Source organism: Ovis canadensis, chromosome 2, assembly GCF_042477335.2.
Source record: "Ovis canadensis isolate MfBH-ARS-UI-01 breed Bighorn chromosome 2, ARS-UI_OviCan_v2, whole genome shotgun sequence".
NCBI lineage: Eukaryota > Metazoa > Chordata > Mammalia > Artiodactyla > Bovidae > Ovis > Ovis canadensis.
Window position 1 is genome coordinate 81,070,682 of NC_091246.1, and position 26,044 is coordinate 81,096,725.

The following is a 26,044-nucleotide window of genomic DNA, read 5'->3' on the forward strand; positions in this document are numbered from 1 at the left end:
GAACTACATTTTATAATTTAAAGTGTTAACATTGATTAAGGAGATGCTTTGCTATGAAGATGTAATCCCCTTTTTATAAAATGTGTCAATATATATGTTGCTTCATAAAATAAAGATGATTAACACAACCCTCTGTATTATGCAAATTATTCTATCTTGACAACTATATTTTCTGAATATTGCAAGAAAAATAGAGAAAGCCAACGTAAACTATTTACTGTGGGAATGTCAAATAATCTAAAACTGTTTGTTTTAAAACAAACAAACAGTTAAAAGATTAGTTATAAGACTTTGGTTAAAAGATTAGTCATAAGACACTTAATAAATAACATATCATCTAAATGTCACTTGTCCATAGCTCAGCGTGATAGTTTCCATAAAATCACTTAAAAATATTGATTACAATTTTAAGAATTATTTTCTGTTGTTACTTCAATCCATCATTAAAACATATCCAAACTATAACATTTACATATTTCTAATTTTAACAGGACTACACTCACCACATTATAGTCAACAAAAAGAGTCTGAAATGCAGTATTTGGATTCAATCTCAAAAACGACAGAATGATCTCTGTTCATTTCCAAGACAAACCATTCAACATTATGGTAATCCAAATCTATGCCCCAACCAGTAATGCTGAAGAAGCTGAAGTTGAACGGTTCTATGAAGATCTACAATACCTTTTAGAACTAACACTCAAAAAAGATGTCCTTTTCATTATAGGGGACTGGAATGCAAAAGCAGGAAGTCAAGAAACACCTGGCTGCTGCTGCTGCAAAGTCTCTTCAGTCGTGTCTGACTCCAAGTGACCCCGTTGACAGCAGCCCTCCAGGCTCTCCCATCCCTGGGATTTTCCAGGCAAGAATACTGGAGTGGATTGCCATTTCCTTCTCCAGTGCATGAAAGTGAAAATCAAAAATGAAGTCACTCAGTCGTGTCCAACTCCTAACGACCCTATGGACTGCAGCCTACCAGGCTCCTCCATCCATGGGATTTTCCAGGCAAGAGTATTGGAGTGGCTTGCCATTGTCCTCTCTGGAAACACCTGGAGTAACAGGCAAATTTGGCCTTGGAGTACAGAATGAAGCAGGGCAGAAGCTAATAGATTTTGCCAAGAGAATGCACTGATCACAGCAAACACCCTCTTCCAACAACACAAGAGAAGACTCTACACATGGACATCACCAGATGGTCAACGCCAAAATCAGACTGATTATATTCTTTGCAACCAAAGATGGAGAAGCTCTATACAGTCAGCAAAAACAAGGCTGGGAGTTGACTGTGGCTCAGATCATGAACTCCTTGTTGCCAAAACCAGACTTAAATTGAATAAAGAAGGGAAAACCACTAGACTATTCGAATATGACCTAAATCAAATCCATAATGATAATATAGTGGAAATGAGAAATAGATTTAAGGGACTAGATCTCACAGACAGAGTACCTGATGAAATATGGACGGAAGTTCATAACATTGTACAGGAGACAGGGATCAAGACCATCCCCAAGAAAAGAAGTGCAAAAAAGCAAAATGGCTGTCTGAGGAGGCCTTACATATAGCTGTGAAAAGAAGAGAAGCAAAAAGCAAAGAAGAAAAAGAAAGATATACCCATTTGAATGCAGAGTTCCAAAGAATAGCAAGGAGAGATAAGAAAGCCTTCCTCAGTGATCAGTGCAAAGAAATAGAAGAAAACAATAGAATAGGAAAGACTAGAGATCTTTTAAAGAAAATTGAAGATACCAAGGGAACATTTCATGCAAAGATAGGCTCAATAAAGGACAGAAATTGTAGGGAACTAACAGAAGCAGAAGATATTAAGAAGAGATGGCAAGAATACACAGAAGAACTATATAAAAAAGATCTTCACGACCGAGATAATCATGATGGTGTGATCACTCACCTAGAGCCAGACACCTGGAATGTGAATTCAAGTGGGCCCTAGGAAGCATCACTACAAACAAAGCTAGTGGAGGTGATGGAATTCCAGTTGAGCTGTTTCAAATCCTGAAAGATGACGCTGTGAAAGTGCTACACTCAATATGCCAGCAAATTTGGAAAACTCAGTAGTGGCCATAGGAATGGAAAAGGTCAGTTTTCATTCCAATCCCAAAGAAAGGAAATGCCAAAGAATGCTCAAACTACTGCACAATTGTACTCATCTCACATGCTAGTAAAGTAATGCTCAAAATTCTCCAAGCCAGGCTTCAGCAATACGTGAACCGTGAACTTCCAGATGTTCAAGCTGGTTTCAGAAAAGGCAGAGGAACCAGAGATCGAATTGCCAACATACACTGGATCATCGAAAAAGCAAGAGAGTTCCAGAAAAACACGCATTGCTGCTTTATTGACTATGCCAAAGCCTTTGACCATGTGGATCACAATAAACTGTGGAAGATTCTGAGAGAGATGGGAATACCAGACCACCTGACCTGCCTCTTAAGAAATCTGTATGCAGGTCAGGAAGCAGCAGTTAGAACTTGTCATGGAACAACAGACTGGTTCCAAATAGGAAAAGGAGTATGTCAAGGCTGTATATTGTCACCCTGCTTATTGAACTTATATGCAGAGTACATCATGAGAAATGCTGGGCTGGAAGAAGCACAAGCTGGAATCAAGATTGCTGGGAGAAATATCAATAACCTCAGGTAATCAGATGACACCACTCTTATGGCAGAAAGTGAAGAGGAACTAAAGAGCATCTTGATGAAAGTGAAAAAGTTGGCTTAAAGCTCAACATTCAGAAAAGGAAGATCATGGCATCCAGTCCCATCACTTCATGGCAAATAGATGGGGGAACAGTGGAAACAGTGGCTGACTTTATTTTCTGGGCTCCAAAATCACTGCTGATGGTGATTTCAGCCATGAAATTAAAAGATGCTTACTCGTTGTAAGGAAAGTTATGACCAACCCAGACAGCATATTCAAAAGCAGAGACATTACTTTACCAACAAAAGTCCGTCTAGGCAAGGTTATGGTTTTTACAGTAGTCGTGTATGGATGTTGAGTTGGACTATAAAGAAAGCTGTGCACAGAAAAATTGATGCTTTTGAACTGTGGTGTTGGAGAAGACTCTTGAGAGTCCCTTGGATAGCAAGGAGATCCAACCAGTCCATTCTAAGAGAAATCAGTCCTGGGTGTTCATTGGAAGGACTGATGTTGAAGCTGACACTCCAATATTTTGGCCACCTGATGTGAAGAGTTGACTGATTTGAAAAGACCCTAATGCTGGGAAAGATCAAAGGCAGGAGGAGAAGGGGATGACAGAGGATGAGATGGTTAGATGACATCTCCAACTCAATGGACGTGTGTTTGGGTAAACTTCGGGAGTTGTTGATGGACAGAGTGGCCTGGCGTGCTGTGGTTCATGAGGTCTCAAGAAGTTGTACATGACTGAGCAACTGAACTGAACACTCACTGCAACATCTGAAAATTTATCTAACATTGATAACCTTTCTATTTTTCAGAACTAATTTTTGAGTAAAGGAATCTTTTTCAAGTTGTGTGAATCCTAATATATCTTAGTCTTATGAAGATTTCAGTAAATGTGTAACAAGTTGAGTTGAATCAAACATAAAATTGCATTATTCTAGAATATATATTTATATATAATTTAATCTTCAACCATATATATAATATATATGTAATCATCAATCTGTATATAACATGTATCTTCTTTATATATGCTATGCTATATATATCTTCAAATATATATGTAATCTATAATATATATAGTGTACACCAGCTTTACATAGCTTATAAGTTTTATATGTATATATATATACATTTAACATTTTAACACTTTACAATGATCTATCACATCAGTACAGAGATGGAGCAACTCATTTTTTAAATAAAGTATAAAAGTTGTCAATGATTCCGGCAGTAAAGAATCTTCGTGCAATGTGGAAGACCCAGGTTTGATACCTGGGTCAGTAAGATTACCCTGGAGAAGGAAATGGCTACCTACTCCAGTATTCTTGGCTAGAGAATTCTATGGACAGAGGAGCCTGGCAGGCTACAGTCCATGGTGTCACAAAAAGTTGGATTTGACTGATCAACTTACACAAATTAGTCTATGAAATAGATACATTCATTTATTTACTCAGTATTTTCTCTGATTTTTTATTGGCTTAACTGAATATATTTTTCAATATACTCTTTAATAACTCCATTAGTATCTATCAAATAGGCCTACAGAAACTGACTGTGTATTCTTTATTTGAATAAGCATGAATAAATTGCCTTCTGAAAGTCTGCAGCAATACATATACTGTTGAATTTGAGGGTAAAGAAAACACATTGTCTGAAAATACTGCATTTTATCTCTTTTTGAAACATCAATTTTACTTTATTTTTGCCTTGTCATATTGACTACTATTAGGACATATTAAAATTATATGGCAACCCACTCCAGTACTCTTGCCTGGAGAATCCCATGGAGGGAGGAGCCTGGTAGGCCCCAGTCCATGGGGTCGCTAAGAGTCAGACAGGACTGAGCGACTTCACACACACCAGTGATTGTGGGTTTCCATATTTTTTCCCTAATTTTAATAGAAATATGCTTAAGAGTTTCCACATTAGGTACCATGTTTACTGTTGATTTTTAAAATATATCTTTTTCTCATGATAAGAATTTTTTCTCTAATTTTAAATGCAGAAGAGTTTTAAACTTAATCAGAAATGAGTGTTGAAATTATCAAATGCCTTTTTATATCTGCAGTGATTACATTAATCTATTAATGCAGTAAAGCATGTTAAGTGGTTTTTCCTGTCATCAGTTATCCTTGCAATCCTAGATCAAAAAGTTAAAAATCATACCAAAGAACTCTTTTAGTATGATGCTGTATTGAATTACTTATATTTCATTTAGAATTTTTTTTTATATTTACTTATTTGGCTGAGCCAGGTCTTACTTGTAGCATGTGGGACATCTAGTTCCCTGACCAGGAATTGAACCCTGGCCCTCAGCATCAGGAGCACGGAGTCCTAGCCACTGGACCACCAGGGAAGTCCCTCATTTAGAATATTTTTATGGTTATATATCAGTTTGGTTTATAGCATTCTGTCATATTCAATATTTTACTAGATTGCATGTCAGAGGTATGGTAATCTCATGTGATAAAGTATTTATCTGCTCTGGGAATATTTAAAATTAAAGATAACATTATTATTTAAAAGTTTGGTTGAATTCTCAGTCCTATACATCATCCTTCCATGTGTGTTTGTGTGTGCTAAGTCACTTCAGTAATGTCTGACTCTTTGTGACCCTATGGACTTAGACTGCCAGGCTCTTCTGTCCATGGGATTCTCCAGGCAAGAATACTAGAGTAGGTTGCCAGCCCTCCTCTAGGGGATCTTCCTGACCCAGGGATTGAACCTGTGTCTCTCATGTCTCCTGCATTGGCAGGCAGACTCTTTACTTATATTGCCACCTGAGAAGCCCCATCCCTCCATATCCAAAGGAAACTGGTTCCAAGACAGACCTAAGGACCCCAAAATCCATGAATATTCAAGTCTCTTGTGGAATAAGGTGAACATTTGCATATATGCATACACTCTTCTATACACTTTAAATCATCTCTGCAAAGAAAGTGAAAATTTAAGTAGCTCAGTCATGTCTGCCTCTTTGCGACCCTATGGACTGTAGCCAGGCTCTTCTGTTCATGGAATACTTTAGGCAAGAATACTGGAGTGGGTTGCCATTTCCTTCTCCAGGGATCTTTCCAACCCAGGGATCAAACCCAGGTTTCCCACATTTCAGGCAAATTCTTTACCATCTGAGCCACCAGGGAAGCCCAAAAAATCATCTCTAGATTACATATAATACCTAATAGAATGTAAGTACAATGTAAATATTAGTTATCAGTGTGTGGCAAATTCAAGTTGCAATAATTTTTTTCTTTTATTATATTTTTATTTTTATTTTATTTTACTTTACAATACTGCATTGGTTTTGCCATACATTGACATGAATCCACCACGGATGTACATGCGTTCCCAAACATGAACCCCCCCTCCCTCATCCCTCCCCATAATATCTCTCTGGGTCATCCCCGTGCACCAGCCCCAAGCATGCTATATCCTGCATTGGACATAGACTGGCGATTCGATTCTTACATGATAGTATACATGTTTCAATGTCATTCTCCCAAATCATCCCACCCTCTCCCTCTCCCTCTGAGTCCCAAACTCCACTATACACATCTGTGTCTTTTTTGCTGTCTTGCATAAAGGGTCATCATTGCCATCTTTCTAAATTCCATATATATGTGTTAGTATATTGTATTGGTGTTTTTCTTTCTGGCTTACTTCACTCTGTATAATCGGCTCCAGTTTCATCCATCTCATCAGAACTGATTCAAATGAATTCTTTTTAATGGCTGAGTAATACTCCATTGTGTATATGTACCACAGCTTTCTTATCCATTCATCTGCTGATGGACATCTAGGTTGTTTCCATGTCCTGGCTATTATAAACAGTGCTATGATGAACATTGGGGTACATGTGTCTCTTTCAATTCTGGTTTCCTCGGTATGTATGCCCAGTAGTGGGATTGCTGGGTCATAAGGCAGTTCTATTTGCAATTTTTTAAGGAATCTCCACACTGTTCTCCATAGTGGCTGTACTAGTTTGCATTCCCACCAACAGTGTAGGAGGGTTCCCTTTTCTCCACACCCTTTCCAGCATTTATTGCTTGCAGATTTTTGGATCGCAGACATTCTGACTGGTGCAATAATTTTAAATGGAGTATAACCTATAAAATATTGAATCATTAAGCTATACACCAAAAGCTAATATAATATTGTAAATCGATCAGACTTCAGTCAGAAAGAGGAAAAAAACAAAAACTGTATCAGTAACACCTACAATTACATCCAGAATAATGGCTATTCTGGAAATGTCAAGAACCAATTGATAAGGAAAAGATATGAGGCTTTTGGAGGTAAGAGATGGTAAGATTATTATAAAGAATTATCTTACATAGCAGTAACTTTTGGCAATGGCCAGAAGTGTCTCATGATTAGTTATTAAAAGTAGTTTCAGAGATTATCGAAAACAGTAATACTGATCATTTTAACTTTTCACTGAATTGTCAAATAATCTGTGAATACATATGGATTAATGAGATATTAAGAGTACAAGCAGTTGGAAAAAGAACACACAATAATTTGTCATATAGCAAATTTAACCTTCATTTGTGTACAATATATTCCTAGAAGGCAAAAGGACATGTCAATTAAAATTGTCTCCCATGAATCAAGCCACAATAAACTGAAATTCATCTCCAATTTTTCTAAAGATGCCATGTAATTTTTAAAAAATTCTCAAAATGAGCAGATTGTCTTATTCACTGTCACCTTTCAGAACTAATACTTTGCAAGTTTAATTCCTCCTAAAATAAACAAGAATCAACAAGCATAAGATAAATTAAGAACATATTACCTACATATATTTTTTAGAAAGCTAGTAATAATTATTAAGTACTTTACAAACTGTGGAAAATTCTTAAAGAGGTGGGAATACCAGGTCACCTCATCTGTCTCTTAAGAAACCTGGATGCGGGTCAAGAAGCAAGTGTTAGAATCTGACATGGAACAATGGGCTGGTTCAAAATCGGGAAAGGAGTACAATGAGGCTATATATTGTCACCCTGTTTATTTAATTTATATGCAGAGTACAACATGCAAAATGCCAAGCCAGAATTAAGACTGCCAAGAGAAATATCAACAACCTCAGATATGCAGACAATACCACTCTAAAGGCAGAAAGTGAAGAGGAACCAAAGAGCCTCTTGATGAGGGTGAAAGAGAAGAGTGAAAAAGCTGGCTTAGAACTCAACATTCAAAAAATTAAGATTATGGATTGTGTTCCCACTACTTCATGGCAAATACATGGAGTAAAAGTGGAAACAGTGACAGATTTTAATTTCTTGGGCTCCAAAATCACTTTGGACAGTGGCTACAGTCATGAAATCCAAAGATACTTGCTCTTTTGTTAGGAAACCTATGAGAAATCTAGGCAGCCTATTAAAAAGCAGAGACATCACTTTGCCAGCAAAGATCCATAGAGTCAAAGCTGTGGTTTTTCCAGTAGTCATGTATGGATGTGAGAATTGGACTATAAAGAAGGCTGAGTGCCTAAGAACTGATGATTTTGAACTATGGTGCTGGAGAAGGCACTTGAGAGTCCCTTGGACAGCAATGAGATCAAACCAGTCAATCCTAAAGGAAATTAATCCTATATTTTAAGGACTGATGCTGAAGCTGAAACTCCAATACTTTGGCCATCTGATACAAAGAGCTGACTCATTGAAAAAGATGCTGATATTGGGAAAGATTGAAGGCAAAATAAGAAAGGGCTAACAGAGGACAAGATAGTTAGACAACATCACTGACTCAATGGACTTGAATCTGAGCAAACTCTGAGAGATAGTGGAAGGGAGATGAGCCCTGCATGCTGTATTACATGGGGTTGTGGAGAGTCAGATATGACTTAATGACTATACAATTAGGATTATCATGTATAAAGTATTTTTATGAATATTCTCTCACTAAATTTTAAGACATTGAAGCAAAACAGATCATGAGTCTCATTTTATAGATTAAGAATGTAGGTGTGTTTGTTAAATAAATTGACCAACATCATGCAAGTTATCAAAAATAAGCTATACAGAAGTCAGCCTACAAGGTCAGTTAAAGAAAAAAAAAAGCTATCACACTAACTTAAATTATTGTATATTATTGTATTGATTTCTAATTATTCTTTGATCTTTGATAACACTATTTTTTATTTTTTTAATCAAATAGTTCTGTCAGTTCAGTTCAGTCTCTCAGTCATGTCCAACTCTTTGCAACCCCATGAACTGCAGCATGCCAGGCCTCCCTGTACATCACCAACTCCTGGAGTTCACTCAAACTCATGTCCATTGAGTCAGTGATGCCATCCAGCCATCTCATCCTCTGTTGTCTCCTTCTCCTCCTGCCCCCAATCCCTCCAAGCATCAGAGTCTTTTCCAGTGAATCAACTCTTTGCATGAGGCGGATAAAGTATTGGAGTTTCAGCTTTACCATCAGTCCTTCCAAAGAACACCCAGGACCGATCTCCTTTAGAATGGACTGGCTGGATCTGCTTGCAGTCCAAGGGACTTTCAAGAGTCTTCTCCAACACCACAGTTCAAAAGCATCAATTCTTCGGCACTCAGCTTTCTTCACAGTACAACTTTCACATCCATACATGACCACTGGAAAATCCATAGCCTTGACTAGACGGACCTTTGTTGGCAAAGTAATGTCTCTGCTTTTCAATATGCTATCTATGTTGGTCAAAACTTTCCTTCCAAGGAGTAAGCATCTTTTAATTTCATGGCTGCAATCACCATCTGCAGTGATTTTGGAGCCCAAAGAAATAAAGTCTGACACTGTTTCCACTGTTTCCCCATCTACTTCCCATGAAGTGATGAATAGAATTAGTAAAAAAAAGGCGACAATACAATAATTGTCTTCTTTCCCCAAAAGGAATATTTTTAAAGATTTTTTATTTTTAAAAAAGTACACTATTTCCACTTCCTTAGCAAGTGTCAATGGAAGTGTTAAAGCAGTCAAATTTAAATTTCCTAAAATAGAAAACCCATGAAATAATCGTCTGTGAATTGGTACCAAGATTGAAAAATAAAATTAATTCAAAGAATAAGCATTCATTTATTGTGTGAAATTGGTGATATATAAATGTAGTCTCACAGAAGACCAAATATTCATTTCTTATTGACTGTTCCAAATTACAAACTGGAAATATAAAAACAAGACATTTTTACTTGGTTGAAGTAAATGAATTTTTGTGCTTCTAAACTGTTATGTTAAGTGAAGTGAAGTTGCTCAGTTGTGTCGGACTCTTCCCAACCCCATGGACTGTAGCCTACAAGGCTCCTCTGTCCATGGAATTTTCCAGGCAAGAGTACTGGGGTGGGTTGCCATTTCCTTCTCCAAGGGATCTTCCTGACTCAGGGATTGAACCCAGGTCTCCCACATTGCAGGCAGAAGCTTTACCATCTGAGCCACTCAGGAAGCCCAACCTGTTATTTTAGTAAGAATTAAAACTTGAAATGGATCAATTTTAAAATATGTTCTCTGAGAATCTTAAGTTTCCATGTAGGCATTATAATTATCATACATTTTTCAGTTGAAGTATATTAGCTATTAATCATAGAACTCATTTCACTGAAATGTGATATTATTTCCTCATATATTAAAGTATATTGACATTTATAAATAGAAAGGATAATATAATGTAACTTCACAGAAATCACAGGTTAACAATTTAAACTATCCATCTCTGTAACATGAAGGCTTCACTAAGTATATGAAAGCAATTGGACAACTTTCGTATCTGACATTTCCTAATGAGTAGAAAAGAATGTCATTGTGTCCAGATGATTAAATGGATATCAGAATGTACAAAAGGACACATGTCTCTTGGTGCCCCCCAAAACCTTCTGTCCATTCAACGAGAATACTGCAGGAAGCTTTAGTCTAGTTTATTTTGTGAGCACAGGTAATTTTATTATGTCCAGAATGGAACTTTCATACTTACCATGAAATCTCCTTCAGTTAGAAAAAGCTAAAAAATGAAAGGCAGCTTTCTTCATACCTCATCTCTGTCACTCAGTTGATTTTAGGAAACTTAATTTACCAAATAGGTCACAGAGCACAGACCCTTTGTTCTATCAAAACCGCAATGGATCCACTGCCTCAATCTTGACCTTACAATTGGTTGACAGAAGCTTTTGAGTGTCAGTGTCATGAATCAAAGAAGTTAAAGCTGTACTTGAAAACCAGTAACATCACACAATGGAAGGAACTGAATGTCAAATTACTTCTCTAGCTCAACTGTAAATGAGGATGATATTTATGAAGCATTAGCACTATATATTTTTGTAATGAGCATCTAAATGTTTTTATCAGAGATTAAATGCAGGTATAGCACATTAAACTACAGCAAATACCTGGAAGATTCTCCTTAGCAGTTTAATCACAGCACTTCCCAAAGTCTGCTTAGACCAGTGACAGTTATTTCAGATGTATTTCAAAGTAAGCACATTGTGAACTTGATGCAGTACTGTGAATATCTGCACCAGTTGAAGCATACTCATTCCTGAAAGGGACTCCGTGTTTCCCAGTAGCAAAGGTGAAAAACTTTTATTTTTAAAAGTATGAATACTAGGGAAAAATGATTATCTTAACTACTAAACTACAAAACCTTGCTACTAGGTTTTGGTGGTACAGAGGGGATGGGTATTATCCCAGGATCTGACCTTAGAGCCTAGCAGATAAAAAAAAGTTAAACAATGAGAAATTATTACAAACTCTGATAAATATGCAACTGGAGATACACGATGTGTTGCTGTAGTACAATTCAGAATCAACTAACCTAATCAAAAGAAGTAATAAATATTTCACCTATTTTGAAAGTGAAGGTATGTGAGTGAAGAAGGGAGTTTGGCATTTTTTTAATACTAGGTAATTCCTGACTCTGCAAAAAAATATTAAACAATAATATATATTATAATCCCCTTAAGGGCAATGGCTATGCTTACATTTTAGATTCCGCAGCTTAGAGATTACATCATAAAATATAGCATGACAAAATATTTGGTGGATTGACTCTACAGAAGAAGCAATGAATAAATGAATCATTAATGAATTAATAAATTAATCATTGACCAAGGGGAGAGAGAGAGCCTGAAGATGATGTCTTTGCAGAGCATCCCCCAAGTACATCAAAGATGAGTACAGAGACAGACACACTGTTTCTCCACATATGTGTCACACATTTAACTTGACTATCTCCATATTGAAGAAATTAAAACCATTTTGCACTTTGTAATCAAGTCATTTTCCATTTCTTTTTCAGATTCAATCAACGAATACAAAAAAAAAGATGAAAGAAAAGAAGTAAAAGAGAAAAATTAAAAGCCATTAAATTCAGAGTACTGCCTATCTTTTGTCATTCAATTTGTAAACACCAAATTGAAACACAACATTGTCATCTGTACTTTCAATCGAGTGCCAAACATAGGGTTATGATTTTGCTCCAGTTGCAATATTTTCCACTATTCAACTTATTTAATAAACTGTCACTTGAAAGGGGTCTGATAGGCTTTTTCACAGTGAATCAAAGAACTGCTCTGCTTTCCTCCTTTATTATGCATGCTACATTTGAAGCTAATGAAGTATAACCTCTGAGCTGATACTTTTGTAGATGAAAGAGACATCATGTCACATCTTCTATTTATTTCATCAGCTACTCTAGCCAATGCAAAACACATTGAATTACCTTGCACTTCATTTATGACAGATGATAGGCATTCTTGTTGCTATCATGTCTAATTATTCCATACCATATACATATTTTAGCTATTAACTATGAACAAAATTACTAGGAAAAATCATCTGTGATATAAATGATACATGTAAGAAATATAATAATCAAGATAGTCCTGATCATGTATTTTACAAATGTGGATATATTCTCCTCCTAGAGCCAATATCCTTTGAAATAGTTCTTTTTAAGTGGTTTTATATCACCTAAAACTATTTTCATAAGGCTTTGCTATTTATTAAAAAAATCTAGAAAGGTGTTTCAGATAAAACTATATAATCTTCTCTGCAAGTAGGACTTTGTCATTTTCAAAGGGCATCAAAAGGAATAATTTGTCACTAAAGAATGCTCTCATTACAATACAGTACTCAATGTCACTAACACTAGTCAGTTCAACATGTAATAATATTCAGGTATAAGCTATATTCAAACTGTTAGCATGGTATAGGAAATAAACAGCCTTTACTATTTATAGAGGCACATAAATTTAAGTAAAAAAAAACAGATTTTTATATGTTACATTTAGCAGCTTTGTAACTTTTAAAAATGCTAATGTAGGATATAACTTTTTAAAAATTGACTCTACAAGGAAAATTCCAAAAGTGTAAAGATATTTGCAAGATAGTAAAGTCTACCGCTAGGAGTAGAAATACCATTTTTACTCATAAGAATAGAAAAAACCATTTTACCTACATGCAGATAATCACACAGATTACTGGACAAATAGAAAGTCTTCATTGTATTACATAACCTATTTCTTTATAATTAATTGTGAGCTTGCTTACTCAATAAACCATACTTCTTCCAAGCACAGTAACTTTTACATTTGGAAGTGAGGAAAAATATTTGAAGTGGGATTATAAATACTCCAAGATATATCATTACAAGGAGTTGTATCATGAATTATCTTAATCAAAACAGAGATGAAAAAACTATGGAAGTCTAGAACACAACTAATTGGAAAATTGTTCTACAGGTGCATAATAACAAAGCTATTGAAAACATACATAACAAGTTATTATGTCAGTGAAACAAAATTAATAGGGAACAAACACACTCAATGTACAAAGGCTATGTCAAGCCTCTCTTCTAAAAATAAAAACTGTCAAGGATCTTTACAGTCAAAATGACTACACAAAAAGGAATGAAAATAAAACTGTGTAACTTAATCAGCAATTAAAAATTGGACTCCAAATCTGTTATTTTTATATAATTGTAAAATTATGGAACTTTAAGGAAAGTAAAATGTTAAAAGCATAAATTACTTTTCAAAATAAGTGTTCTTCATTTGAACTCAAAATTTGCTTTCTGTTATATCGTCTCTTCAGCTAAATCAATCTAAGTTGTGTAAGTCACTGATTCAAGATGCATTATAGCTAAGGTCTTATTAACTCTGCAGTATACAACTGAATTAATTCTCAGGTTCCATTCCCCCAGAGACAACCAGGCTCTGTCTTAGCATGAAACTGGTCTGTTACTTAATATAGTGTTGTCAAGTTTACTTCATTAGAAATCACAAGAAGCCCATTCTATTCATGGCTCATCTACTCTGGGTCAGTTCCCCTATTTGCAAAACAAAGTGCTGAACCAACACCAAAGCTCTAAAATTTAGTAATTCTAAATCATCCAAAACTATGAATTCTATTACTTATTATTAAAGAATACTAGTTCAGAAGTCCAAATATTTAAGGTATGAATGTGCATCTGTTTTCTGGATATAAGACACAATCACACAAATACAGCTTTTCTCACTTATAATTAGACTCTGTATTGTTTAAATAAGTATAGTTGTCCCTATCATGTTATCTTATAATTGAAAATAAATTTACATTCTTCCTTTTATATGTTTCCAAAATCAAAGAGAGCTAGTACATGATCATTCTTTAACCATCACCAGAACAACAGTATTCTAGTAAAACTTCATATCAAGTTCAATTTCAGTTTATCTTTAAGAATCCCTCTGTTAGCCCAACTGATTCATAGAGTTTCTGTGAAACTTGATCTCACCAGGCGTATTTTAAAAATTGTTCATACTATCAATATATTCAGCATGATATCAAATAGTTATATTAAAAGATTTTAATATTCTTTTATGAACCTATGGATTGTTAAATACCTAAATTCAGCTTTTTATAAACATTTCACAATATTCTTGACTATCTAAGTATGACTCTTTAAAGAAATAAATTTTCCATGTCTCCCTAGAATATACACTCCAACAGATAGGTAAGTATAATGACAATTTAAATGATTAAACATAGGTTCAAGAACAAAATCAAAATTTGAGTAGACTTCTTGCTGCTCTGCATTTATACTTATCATGAGACCTTATTTTCCTTGTATATTAAATACATAGAAATAAAATATGTTCCATATGATTTTCACAGGAATTATATAAAGGATATGAAGTATCTTGAATAATTTCTGAGTATGTTACTATTGTCCTATAAGGAAATATATTATAATTATATAATTATTATATCAAATGTATGCATAATTTAATATTAAATTATATATGGTCAATATATAGTGCATATATATTGACTTTCTTTAATGATATCATATATAATTACTATAGGTAAAATAATAAATGCTCAATTATTTTAAAAAGAGGAAAAAATCTATGCATTTATCATTACTATTTTTTAGATATAATTATTTTATATATATTTTTTGCTTTAGGTGAACTTTATATTTGTATACATTTAAAATATTCCTTTTGATATGTAGAAATGTTATCAAGTCCAGATATCTATAAGATGAAATTAAACTTCTTTTGAGTTTTTATTATATTCATATTAACAATTTCATCAAGTGAAAAAACATATTCTCTATAGTTCAAAAATAATTAAAAGGTGCATTTATGAAATCTACAATACAGAAATATAAACATGTTCATCTGTAACTACTATAAGCCTTTATTATTCAAATACATTGAATCATGAACAAGATTTTTGTCAGCTTAGTCATCATAGCACTAGTTTATCAAAAAGCTACAGTTCTGCCATGCTACTTAAAAACATGATTTGCTGTTTCTGAGTTTCTGTACAACTACAAACAACACTAACAGGAGTTTTCCATTGGAGTACATGCGTCTTTTTGAATTATGGCTTTCTCAGAGTATATGCCTAGTAGTGGGATTGCTGAATCAATATGGTGGTTTCATTCCTAGCTTTTTAAGGAATGTCCATATTGTTCTCCATAATGGTTGTATCAATTTACATTCTCACCAGTAGTGCAAGAGAGTTCCCTTTTCTCCACACCTTCCCCAGCATCATTTGTAGATTTTTTTGATGATGGTCTTACTGACTGGTATGAGGTGATAACTTATTGTTGAAAAATACACATGTACATACATGTATTCCAACACACAATGGGCTATTACTCAGCCATAAATAGGAACAAATATGAGTTAGTTCTAGTTAGGTGCATGAACCTTCACTCTACAGAGTGAAGTCTGAAAGGGAAAAGCAAATATTATATATTAATGCATATATATGAAATCTAGAAAAATGGTATTGATAAACCTATTTTCAGGGCAGGAATAGAGACCCCAGAAATAGAGAACAGACACAGTGGGGGAAGGAGAGGGAGAGACGAATTGAGAGAACAGCACTGAAACACATATGTTACCATACAGAAAACATATAGCTAATGGAAAGTTGCTGTGTAACACAGGGAACTCAACTTGTTGCTCTTTGACAACCTAGAGGAGTAGGATGGGGTGAGAGGTGGGAGGGAAGTTCAAGACGGAGGGGATATATGCATACTTATGGCTGATTCATGCTCTTATATGGCAAAAACTAATACAACATTGTAAAGCAAATATCCTCCAATTAAAAATACATTTAAAAAGAAACATGTTCCAGTCCTATATATGTGACAAATTCAATACGCAATTAAAAAATGTGTATTAAGTAGTTACTGTATACCAGATGGAAGATACCCTGAAGGATGGCATGGCAGCCCACTCCAGTATTCTTGCCTGGGGAATCCCATGGACAGAGGAGCCTGGTGGGCTACAGTCAACAGGGTCACAAAGAGCCAGACACGACTGAAGTGACTGAGCACATAAACATGCACGCTATACTAGATTCTTTCCTACATGGCAGAGAGAGAGATTTGGCAAGTAAACCAAAGATGATTTCAAAGTGTTTTGAAACAGTCCAAACAATGCAGTATTACATTTTGTATAAGATAGAGAGATAGTAAATCTTATTAATGAAATCTATCTGAAGTAGATTTTCCACATGCAATTTTGCCTTGGTGGGCCATAAAATATAACTAATAGTTTTTATAATGTTCTATAAGGCCCTATTGAATTTGGCCTTTGCAAGATTCAATGGAAACAATCTACTAGCCAAAAGAAGAAAAGCAACTGAAGTTACCTGGTAGCTCAGCTGGTAAAGAATTCACCAGCAGTGGGGGAACCTGGGTTTGATACCTGAGTTTTGGAGGATCCCCGGGAGAAAGGAAAGGCTACCCACTCCAGTATTCTGGACTTGAGAATTCCATAGACTGTATAGTCCATGGGGTTGCAAAAAGTCAGACAAAACTGACTTTCACTTCATTTCACTTCATGCAATATGAGAATAGCTTGAAATAGAGATTATACTGGTTTTGGAGGCATTACTGTAGTCTATTAAAGATTATATAAGGAAGGGGAGAAATATTTGAATGGTGGCTTCCTGCACATTTGGAAGAAATTATTTAAAAACTGTGATAAGCTCTCAAGTGAAAAGCCAAGCTGTTGATTATATATGGATTTGCACAATCAAGATTCTAGTATATCTCAACGTATCAAATGTCATCCCAGGAAAAGCATTGCTGATTATGTGCTAATTTTACTTTTACAAAATAGAATTTTCAAGGAATTTTCAACAAATGCTCAATGTATGAGAACTGATTGTTGTCACTTGACATTGGGAGATACATAGGTGCTTTTTGAGAGTATCTGTTCCCATCCTCTTATGGGTAATCTTTCCTAAGTCTACTCTTAGAAACAACTCTATATCTTATGGCACATTCTTTGGTCCAGAGCTGGATGGCACACAGCACAACACTTTCACGTAGCCTCCATTCCTTTCCGCTGATACATCATTCAATGATTTTTACGTATAATACCAAGAGATGCCAGTTTTAAGTCTTCTGCTTTCTAGGAAAATCTGCAATCTTTTAAAGCTTGGTTGGTGAGATCTAACTCTTCATTAAAAAAAAAAATTTCATATCCACCTAATATGTCTGGTTGCCATGCAGATACAGATTCTGATTATATGTATGAGTGAAGTTAAAGAATGCAGACATCAGCATACTGCACATTGCTGGGTGAGTGTTTCACTAGCTTTAGGTGATTCTCATTATCTTTTGAATTGGGACAGAGGAGTTAGCTATGCTTGATAAGCTGCTTAGGTGTGAAAAAAGAAAAAAGGATGTGATATTTTATGCCTTTAAGAGTGTACAGAGTAAAAACTGTTAAACAGAATAGCTGAACCATGAAGGTCAGCATAGTATTTGATAGAAGTAAAATATGTAGCTTCTTGATAGTTTTTCTAATCTGATTATAACGCATGTAGTTTCTTGCCAAATCTTAAAGGATGTGAATGGAGATCTATTATATGTGTAAATCGAAAGGCTGATTCCTCCAGTTCCATTCTTCTTTCTCAAGATTGCTTTGGCTATTCGAGGTTTTTTGTATTTCCATACAAATCTTGAAATTATTTGTTCTAGTTCTGTGAAAAATGTGGCTGGTAGCTTGATAGGGATTGCATTGAATTTGTAAATTGCTTTGGGTAGTATACTCATTTTCACTATATTGATTCTTCCAATCCATGAACATGGTATATTTCTCCATCTATTAGTGTCCTCTTTGATTTCTTTCATCAGTGTTTTATAGTTTTCTATATATAGGTCTTTAGTTTCTTTAGGTAGATATATTCCTAAGTATTTTATTCTTTTTGTTGCAATGGTGAATGGAATTGTTTCCTTAATTTCTTTTTCTACTTTCTCATTATTCGTGTATAGGAATGCAAGGGATTTCTGTGTGTTGATTTTATATCCTGCAACTTTACTATATTCATTGATGAGTTCTAGTAATTTTCTGGTGGAGTCTTTAGGGTTTTCCATGTAGAGGATCATGTCATCTGCAAACAGTGAGAGTTTTACTTCTTCTTTTCCAATTTGGATTCCTTTTATTTCTTTTTCTGCTCTGATTGCTGTGGCCAAAACTTCCAGAACTATGTTGAATAGTAGCGGTGAAAGTGGACACCCTTGTCTTGTTCCTGACTTTAGGGGAAATGCTTTCAATTTTTCACCATTGAGGATAATGTTTGCTGTGGGTTTGTCATAGATAGCTTTTATTATGTTGAGGTATGTTCCTTCTATTCCTGCTTTCTGGAGAGTTTTTATCATAAATGGATGTTGAATTTTGTCAAAGGCCTTCTCTGCATCTATTGAGATAATCATATGGTTTTTAATGTTCATCGCAGCACTGTTTATAATAGCCAGGACATGGAAACAACCTAGATGTCCATCAGCAGATGAATGGATAAGAAAGCCGTGGTACATATACACAATGGAGTATTACTCAGCGGTTAAAAAGAATTCATTTGAATCAATTCTGATGAGATGGATGAAACTGGAGCCGATTATACAGAGTGAAGTAAGCCAGAAAGAAAAACACCAATACAGTATACTAACACATATATATGGAATTTAGGAAGATGGCAATGACGACCCTGTATGCAAGACAGGGAAAGAGACACAGATGTGTATAACGGACTTTTGGACTCAGAGGGAGAGGGAGAGGGTGGGATGATTTGGGAGAATGACATTCTAACATGTATACTATCATGTGAATTGAATCGCCAGTCTATGTCAGACGCAGGATGCAGCATGCTTGGGGCTGGTGCATGGGGATGACCCAGAAAGATGTTATGGGGAGGGAGGTGGGAGGGGGGTTCATGTTTGGGAATGCATGTAAGAATTAAAGATTTTAAAATGTAAAAAATAAAAAACTAAAACTAAAAAAAAATAAAAAATAAAAAAAATAAATCGAAAGGCTGGATATATTTTTTCTATTATCTGTTTCAAAACTGTTACAGACAGGTAACTATGAATATTTACTGCATATTTTCTCAAAAGAGATGCTTCCCAATCCTTTGGCCTTAGTGGTCAGAATAATAAGAGGTTCAGCCAAGAATTAAAAGTTGAATTTTTGCTGATTTGCTGATGTCAGTAGTGCTAAAAAACACAAGGAGGGGAAACCAGTATCTCCAACTGCTTCCACTGTGAAAATGAAGAAGCAATAAGTGGGAAAGAAAAATTCTTATTAATATATAATTTTATGATTATTTTTGTTGGCAAGTTTTTAAAATACTTTGAATTGTTACTCAATTTTGTATTTTTCAATCCTTCATTTCTTCTTCTTTAAAGAAGAGATTAAAGTGTGGTGAAGTATTGGTGGTTTGTTCACTCTATCTTTGTTTCTGTAAACATTCATAAATAAAATAATTAAAAAGAAAATATAGCTGACACTTGTTTTCCATTCCATTATAATAAATCTTCCACATATATCTCACAATGAAACCATTTCTAAAACTTGCTGCTGACCTCTTCAATTCCTTCTCCCCTGTTCTTCTGGAACATTTGCAATTGCTGCATAGCTGTGGTTTGCTGGCTTTTGTTATAAAAAATCTAGATTCTCCATTTATCTCTACGATAAATTCTACCCAGTTTCCTTGCTGAACCCCTCTTACATTACTGTATCTTTACTTTGTAAAGATTATTTCAAGCTATTACACTATGCCCTGTTACCTGAATCTCTGAGAAAGTCCACCTACATCATATTTCCCAGTATCATTTTTATGTCACTAGTTCTGAGCTTTGTATTCCCATTCTTGCCCTCTGTCCTGAGCACAAGGACCAAATTATCAAACAGACTGGGACAATAACACACATATGTCCACCACCACCAGAAACTGACCATGTTCAAAACTGAACTCATCTTTATTCCTCCTTTTATTTCCCTTCTGCTTATCCCCTATATTGTCACATAAATTGTCCTTTACTCATCCATCTCCCCTCTTTCTTATCTGCTTATGGTTACTAAACGCTACCAAGTTTCTTCTTTACCTCTCTCACATCTCACATATATAGAATCAATTCCACTCTACAGTCACAGTTCTATTTCAGATCTCATTACCTCTCCCCTGAAATACCATCTCAGCCTAACTGCTCTTCCTCTCCTCTCTCACCTCTGAAAAAGTGAAAGTGTTAGCTGATCATTCGTGTCTGACTCTTTGTGACCCCATGGACTCTTGGCGACCCCATGGACTGTTGCCCACTAAACTCCTCTGTCCAAGGAATTCTCCAGGCAAGAATACTGGAGTGGGTTACCAACCCCTTCTCCAGGCAATCTTCCTGACCCAGAAATTAATTCTTTATTATCTGTACTAGTATGTACAGATTCTTTACCATATGTACTGTCGGAGTTAGATTTCTAAACTACAGTTATGGAATTATATAATATTTGATGTGTTCCAAGGATTAAGAGGAGCAGTCATGAAGAGATACCCCATGTCCAAGGTAAGAGAAACCCAAGTAAGACGGTAGGTATTGCAAGACCGCATCAGAGGGCAGACACACCGAAGTCATAATCACAGAAAACTAGTCAATCTAATCACACAGACCACAGCCTTGTCTAACTCAATGAAACAAAGCCATGCCATGTGGGGCCACCCAAGATGGGCGGGTCATGATGGAGAGGTCTGACAGAATGTGGTCCACTGGAGAAGGGAATGGCAGACCACTTCAGTATTCTTGCCTTGAGAACCCCATGAACAGTAGTCACGTATGGATGTGAAAGTTGGACTGTGAAGAACGCTGAGCACCATGGAATTGATGCTTTTGAACTGTGGTGTTGGAGAAGACTCTTGAGAGTCCCTTGGACTGCAAGGAGATCCAACCAGTCCATTCTGAAGGAGATCAGTCCTGGGTGTTCTTTGGAAGGATTGATGCTAAAGCTGAAACTCCAGTACTTTGGCCATCTCATGCTAAGAGTTGACTCATGGGAAAAGACTCTGATGCCAGGAGGGATTGGGGGCAGGAGGAGAAGGAGACAACAGAGGATGAGATGGCTGGATGGCATCACCAACTCTATGGATGTGGGTTTGGGTGAACTCCAGTAATTGGTGATGAACAGGGAGACCTGGCGTGCTGCAATGCATGGGGTCGCAAAGAGTCAGACACGACTGAGGGACTGAACTGAACTGAACTGAAGGGTTAAGAAGGATAAAGGTCAAACTCAAGCCTGATCTACAAAGTTCTGCAAAATCTGACTACCATCCACCTTCCCAGTTTACTTTCTCATTTTTTCTTCCTCCCTCTCACCTTTCTAAAATCTTCCCACCTCCAGTCACTTATGTACTTAGTATTTTTTTCTCAGTTTAGAGGTAACAAAACTGAGAATATAGAGTTGGTATAAATAGCTCAAGATAATTAAAGCATCAGTTCAAAGTCTTCCAATGCCAAGTCCAAATCATTACACTACTTAAATTGAAGAAATCAAAATACTGCTTATATTTCTTTCCCTGAGATAAGAAAGTGGCGATTATTTTCTGAAGATATTTAATCTCAGGTTTGATATTTACATGCATTTGTTTTGGAATCAAGTCTAGTGATTGTTTTGCCTTTACTCAATTCTAGTTCTGAAGCATTATTTAAAAAAAAAAAAAGGTTCTTTAAAGTGTTTTTAATCATTAGTTGCCTCATAGTGAAAGAAGGGTAGCAAAAGATTTCACTCAGAACATTACTAACTACAATCAATGAGTAAACAACATATACAATTTTCTAAGTTTTTTGTGTGTTTCTTTTTAGTTTGAAGGATATGAAATATCTAAAGGAATATCCGAATGTTTCCAAACTCCAAATTGTTAAAACAACCAAGAATAAGTTAAAACAGTTTTTAATATTTTTGTATATTTATCAGCAGCTTATTACTGAAAGATGACACACATAGCATTAAAATAACACATTTTTTTGCACTACTGATAAGAAGTACCATGTTACAATATTTCAACTGTGAAATTTTTATTGGGGTTGAAATTCAGATATGCTGGCTTCAAAGTGCACTGTTCTCTCTCGGTGTTACTCTATTTAATATTTTCAGGAGAATTACTAAAAACTCTTATTTCATTTATCTCTGGAGAAAGCTATCTTTGTAAGAAATATTTCAGTTTAGAAATATTTAAGCATATATTTTAAATACATTTAAAAATAATTTCCTTTTAAAATAATTTGGTCCAATTAATACAATTTTATATGGTACTTGAAACACCTGACCGATTTCCATGTTTTAAATATTTCTAAATTAAAAGAATTAAATATAGAAAGAAATATTCTGAGCAAACACAGGCTGCCTCCTCGAAAAGCTGAGAAATGTAAATAAGCAACATCAAGAGCCAAAACATGATTTTCACTAAACATTACTTGGTGTGAATAGTGCCCCACAGAGTTGTTTCAGGATAATTCATTTCTTCTATAATGAGATCCAATGGAGTAAATTTGTAAGCACTGATGACACATAAATGGCACTGCCAATTACCCAGTGTCATCACAACATACTTCTTCCTTCTGACAAAACAGTGAGTGAAATTACACTAAGTACCGTCTAGGGACATACAGCAACTACCGAAGAGGTAGTTTGCCTAATCTTGGTAATTATGTCGTAAGTGCATTCCTTCTAACATTTCTGGTTGGAGTTAGACATTCATTTCCCCTTCTGTGTCTTTGAATACTGTGAAAGAAAAATGCTGTGTTTCAGCTTAGAGATATCTGAGTTTCATTGGGAAATCTTTTCCAAAAGTTCTAGAAACCTCAGAAATATATCACTCATAGTGGATTCTAGGCAGAGATCAAACTGAATCTCACTTGACATTTTGTGAGATAGTAGATCTGGAATGCTGAGTTGTTTGAGTAGTATGGTTGGGAGGTCAACTGGTGGTTTATAAAGAGGGATTTCTGGATCCAAAGATACAAATAGAATTTAACTCTAAACACTTAATCACGATAGCAACATATTCTTTGGGGATGCTGACTTTGTTCCTAGCAACAGGTCAGAGGGAGAAAACCCCTAATTGTGACTAAACAACATAGTTTTGACTTCTGACAAAAATCACATGCAGTATTTTTCTAGTGCCAATAGATATGAATTTTAAGAGACTTGCTATGTGACAGAGGATGAGATGGCTGCATGGCATCACCAACTCAATGGACGTGAGTTTGGGTGAACTCAGGGAGTTAGTAATGGACAGGGAGGCCTGGCATATTGCGATTCATGGGGTCGCAAAGAGTCAGACACGACTGAGTGACTGAACTGAACTGAACTGAGTCCTAAGTGTCACAAGAACCAGTTATGTGATTTAAACCAGGTTATGTCACATCTCTGATCCCAATGACCTTTCTCTGTGACATGAGTTTGAGACTAGCACACACAAAAAATATGATTATCTTCCTTCATATGAGAAAACACTGAGCTACGTTCATTTTCTGAACATCTCCCTTCATTATTCTCTAGCATGACAGATTTGGGTGAAAGACTTGGCAACTTACTTTTCAATACGTTGACTCTCTAGCCTTATTGCCTTTGGTAGTTGTTCTTGGTCATAAAATTGATAATGTGCATCATGGAACCTTCACTGAATAAATATTCACTACATGTAAGTAAGTGTTAAGCATTGTGTTGAGTGCTGAGGCTAGAAGAAAATTATGATACAGACTTTGTCCTAAGAACATTACAGAGAAGACAAAATGGGAAATCATTCACTATTCCTGGTGTGCTTACTATGCACCAAGTTGTACAATTCAGTTAATAGAGGAGCAGAGCAATATGTGTTAAAGTTTAGATTTGATTGCCTCCAAATGTGTGTGCCAACAATATACTACCACAACAAGGAAGAGGGTTCAGTAAATATTCATGCAGGCTCCTCTGTATTCCAAGCCTTGTTTATACATTGATATATTCCTTAATGCCTTTAATATATAAGCATATCCCACCAAATTCCCTGAGCCAATCTTAATCAATGCAGGCAGCTTACTCTAGGTCACTGTCCCTTCCAGTGGGCATTTCAGGAGTTATGATATTGCATGTTAATCAAACAATGTAGAAAGTACCACATGAAATCCTCATTAATGCCCTCATCTCCCTTGCCTAGAAAGGTTCTGAGCATTTGTTTTATCTATGCTAATTCCCTCCTCTATGACAGTGGAATTGACTCTAAAAGAAGAGTCATCATCAGAAGTCTAAACTACTTCCCAAAACAAGCATCTCTATGAAAACCAATACTTTCAGTCATCAGACAGAAGATGTTACCTTCTTCAAACTTGATGCCTGACCTTAGAAGGCCAAAAAGCATTCTAGTTTTTTATCTAATGATTATTTTTCTTGGGGCTAATCATAAAGCTGGGCTTTTTCTTGGCCTCAGGGCTTTTGATTCTGAATTTCCTCCATTAGCCTCCCTCCACCTAATATCCTGAGAAACTCTCAAACTTTTTTTTTCATTATCACTATTTAAGAACCTTCTCACTAGTAATTTACAGTGTGATTACATTAACCTGTTAAAGAAAGAAAGTGAAAGTGAAAATTGCTCTAGTGGTGTCCAACTCTTTGTGACCCCAAGGATTGTAGTCTGCCAGGCTCCTCTGTCTATGGAGTACTCCAGGCCAGAATACTGGAGTGGACAGTCATTCCCTTCTCCATAGGATCTTCCCAATCCAGGGATCAAACCCTGGTCTCCTGCATTGCAGATGGATTCTTTACCATCTGAGCCACTAGGGAATTCCAATCTGCTAAGCAGACCATTTATGCAATAGGTTTGGCTTAAATTAATGCATCTTGCTTAAGTTAAATAAGTGTGATAAGCCTTTACAATGTTTGCACGTTTATTTTTATAGACTGTAACACAAATGACAACACTTTGCTGAAAAGATTCTCTGCCTTTCTTCTACTTAAAATCAACACAGTAACTTACTGACTACATCTATGGATGCTAAACTCTTCTTTGGCAAATATTTTTTTCTCTCTCATCTTATCTGTTCTGTGATCTGTATGGGCAATGGTTTCCATTACTCTGGAATTAACTTGAAAATGTCTTCATGACTAGGCATTTGAAAGCACACCCTGAGATTTGTAGGATTCCATGTTCTGATGGCTTAAATAGACTTTATTTCTGGGAACATGCATAGTTTTAATTGATGTATATATTAAATTGTACAGATGCTGAATTTGTAGGATCAATGAGTGAATGTTCTATATGTCACTACTTGAAAATAGGAACTAGCTTTCTTTTAATGCAATTACATTCAGTAAATACAAAATGTAGTTATTCTTTGAAGTTGCCTTATAATAGAAAAGAGAATACATTGTACAAAAAGCTTATTTATCATAATTTTACAGAAATTGCTAGAATTGAAACAAAATGTATTTTCTCCTCTCATAGCATATTTAAAAAGTGCTTCATTTTAGGTGTGCTCAATAAGATAATGACTATATTCACTAGAATTCCATAATTAAGAGTAACAACACCAGTCATAATAAGATGTTGAAAATGATGTATCAAATTGCTGAAATGTTAAAATTTGCAGAGCTCCTTATAACATAGGCCTTGTAA

General features: G+C 35.5%; 2 non-coding genes across 2 annotated transcripts; both read right to left on the minus strand.

Moving 5' to 3' along the window:
* Window positions 1-4,939: 4,939 nt before the first annotated feature.
* TRNAR-CCU (transfer RNA arginine (anticodon CCU)) lies at window positions 4,940-5,012 on the minus strand. Its single transcript has one exon. It is a non-coding gene; the product is annotated as a tRNA-Arg (tRNA).
* Window positions 5,013-24,495: 19,483 nt separating this feature from the next.
* LOC138434870 (small nucleolar RNA SNORD34) lies at window positions 24,496-24,572 on the minus strand. The gene has a single exon (XR_011254933.1). It is a non-coding gene; the product is annotated as a small nucleolar RNA SNORD34 (small nucleolar RNA).
* Between the last annotated feature and the right edge of the window lie 1,472 nt (window positions 24,573-26,044).